Raw genomic sequence first — 3,543 nt, 5'->3', positions numbered from 1 at the left:
AAAGTTCAGCATAAAGGAAATGCCTTATAAGCAACACAGAGTACTGTCAAAACCAGGAACGGGAGTGAGACACTATGACAGAGCACAAATCCACTCCCAGGCTCATCAGGATCCTTTAGAACCACCAGGTCTACTGAGGTGACCTATTTATTGTGCCAGGAATCAGGGCATATAGTTCTTGTATAAGCCAACTCTGTTTTATAATACACGAACTGTGGTGTTACACTAAATTGAACATCTCTTCATGGAATAGGACAGGACCTCACATCCTCTCAAAGAATAGGACTTTTGCAGACCTGGTCATATTATTCTGTAGCTTAGAAATATGAGCCTAGGATAGTAGCTTTGGAAAGAACAGGAGGAGAGATATTGGAAGTTTGTATGCTAATACTTTAGGCTGGGAAACACTTGAGATTCTCAATCTCTAATGTCAAATATACTCTATGGGTCAAATGAACAGGAAAGACCAGCAAATACGTTTTAGGACCACAATCACCACGATGCAGAGGGTATCAGGGGTTCTATATTATCAGTTTACACTTTAAAACTTCGAAATTTTGAAGAGCCATCAGCACATTTATTTTCATTTCTTCTGTAGTTTGACCATTTAACCTAAGGAATGAAATTTAGCTTAAGAAAATTAAATACTGAGCTCTTTTCCAATTGTCTCTATCAGATATATAGTATTAAATGAATGTGACATGCTCTGTCGAATGGAAGGGGATTTTAAAATGTTTTACTTGAAGGGTGGATGAGGCAGAGTTTCGTGAATTCTTAAATGTGTAGTAGAAGGAGACACACGGGAAAGCAAGGTTTGGGGTAGCATGTTGGGGTGTCCCAAGCTGCTCATCTAGAAATTATCTTTGTATGAAACCGTGGGAACTGCAGGATGAGTAGTTCTCAAATACCCATCTCTTCTGGCATGAATTCCTATTCCAGTTCATGTCACAGAATCTGGTCATTTTTATTACTATTATCCTCTGTCATGCCTTACCCCATCTCTCACCAAAACGTTTCTTTTCTTTCTTTTTTTTTGGGGGGGTGCAGCAAACTTTATTGATGGTATTCAAGAGAGAAGGGAGGGCTCCCTAGGCCCCTCCTGTTATTATGGGGTCTGGGATGGAATTGTGAGGGAGATGCTCAGAGTTGGGGGCTGAGTTGGGATGGGGACTCTTCAACAACTGAGGGCCTCTCTCTTGCTCTCAATATCCTTGCTGGGCTGGGTAGTTCAGGGTTTCTTGCTCCTTGGAGGCCATGTAGGCCATGAGGTTCACCACCCTGTTGCTTTAGCCATATTCATTGTCATACCAGGAAATGAGCTTTACAAAGTTGTCATTGAGAGCAATGCCAGCCCCAGCATCAAAGGTGGAAGAGTGGGAGTTGCTGTTGAAGTCGCAGGAGACAACCTGGTCCTCAGTGTAGCCGAGGAGGCCCTTTAGTAGGCCCTCAGACACTTGCTTCACCACCTTCTTGATGTTATCATACTTGGCAGGTTTCTCCAGGTTGCATGTCAGATCCACAATGGATACATTGGGGGTAGAAACACGGAAGGCCATGCCAGTGAGTTTTCCATTCAGCTCTGGGATGACCTTGCCCACAGCCTTGGCAGCACCAGTGGATGCAGAGATGATGTTCTGGGTTGCCCCACAACCATCACACCACAGCTTTCCAGAGGGGCCATCCACAGTCTTCTGAGTGGCAGTGATGGCATGGACTATGGTCATGAGCCCTTCCACGATGCCAAAGTTGTCATGGATTACCTTGGCCAGGGGGGCTAAGCAGTTGGTGGTGCAGGATGCATTGCTGACAATCTTGAGGGGGTTGTCATATTTCTCGTGGTTCACACCCATCACAAACATGGGGGTATCGGCTGAAGGGGCAGAGATGATGACCCTTTTGTCCCCACCTTTCAAGTGAGCCCCAGACTGCTCCATGGTGGTGAAGACACCAGTAGACTCCATGACATACTCAGCACCAGAGTTACCCCATTTGATGTTAGCGGGATCTCGATCCTTGAAGATGTTGATGGGCTTATGACAAGCTTCCCATTCTCAGCCTTGACTGTGCTGTTGAACCTGCCATGGATAGAGTCATACTGGAACATGTAGACCATGTAGTTGAGGTCAATGAAGGGGTCGTTGATGGCAACAATCTCCACTTTGCCAGATGCAGAGCAGAAGGCAACCCTGGTAACCAGGCACCAAATATGGCCAAATCCGTTCACACCGACCTTCACCATCTTGTCTATGAGACAAAGCTGTCACTGCACGAGAAGATGTGGCTGTCTCTGGAACAGGGGGGAGCAGAGCAAAACATTTCTTAATACACCCTCTCTTACTTTCATATCTTCTGTTTTGCTGCTTTCTCGACCCATTGAGTTTCCTTGAATGAGCATTGCTAGAAGTTATCTTCTATGGAGTACGGTGACTTACCACTGAGCACACTCCTAGGGAAGGCAGCTCAGTCTCCCTGCTATGGACAGTGTTCAACCTTGAGAACAGACAACTTGGACCCAAAGGCTACATAGAAGGAAGAACATGGCTGCAGAGCAGTGGGAAAGAATTTAAGTCTGAAGGAAAAGATCCAGCCACTCACAAGAATGTGAGAATTCTGGACTTCCTTAGTGTGTGGCATGGAGACCTAATTCATTTCATTTAATTATGAAAGTATTGAATTTCCCTCAAGGCAGAAAGACTTGGGAAGACTTAGACAGCAGGCATTTTGGATTATAAATGTAAATAGTTGTACTTAGAATACTGAAAGAAAAGCATCACATGGCCATGAAAGAGAAGGTAGTGTTGGGAGATATAGACAGAAAGAAGGCATCCTCTCTATCTTCCTTCCTGTGGCACTCAGATTGGGGATCTCTGGTTCGGTCTCCAATGATGAAATGTATAATTTGTAATGAAAGAAATGAATAATTTGATCCCTGGCCATAGCAACTGAGTTTCCCAGATGACTTCCAGGTCTCCTATACCTAAGTCTTCCACTGGCTTTCCAGACAGACTTTATTATCAGAGTAATAGCAACAGCTTAGACCTAGGGTTAGCATACATGCATACATGTGCACCCAAACACAGACACAGACACACACACAGACACACACACACACACACACACACACACACACACACACACACACACATACACACACACACACACACGCCTGTGGTAAAACAGCTACAGTCAGAAAAGGCTCATCCACGCAGCAGACAAGGAGATAAACTCCTGCAAACGTCATCTCCACATGGCAGATAAAGTACTTGAGCTTTAAAGATGCTTAGTAAATTGCCGAAGGCAGGAACAAGAGTTAGTTTTCCAATATCCACGTCTCACTTCAAATTTTAATCTTGTTTACCTCTGGACTTGAAAATAGGAGAGCAGCGTTTGGGAGCGGTGTTTCTTTTCCTAATCGCATTCATCTCTTTGTCTGTTCTATGAGTACAGGAGCATAGCCATGCGAAGATCAGAAGATGCTCTTTCCTTCTACCATGTGGGCCCTGGGCTTGTCAAACTCCAGTTACTAAGCTTGGCAACCATCAC

General features: G+C 44.7%; 1 pseudogene; it reads right to left on the bottom strand.

The window, feature by feature from the left end:
• Positions 1 to 1,286: 1,286 nt before the first annotated feature.
• LOC116898181 lies at positions 1,287 to 2,239 on the bottom strand (annotated as a pseudogene).
• Between the last annotated feature and the right edge of the window lie 1,304 nt (positions 2,240 to 3,543).

Source organism: Rattus rattus, chromosome 4 (genome assembly GCF_011064425.1).
Source record: "Rattus rattus isolate New Zealand chromosome 4, Rrattus_CSIRO_v1, whole genome shotgun sequence".
Lineage (NCBI taxonomy): Eukaryota > Metazoa > Chordata > Mammalia > Rodentia > Muridae > Rattus > Rattus rattus.
Note: the sequence above shows the minus strand (reverse complement) of the source record. Positions and strands in the feature narration are given on the sequence as shown.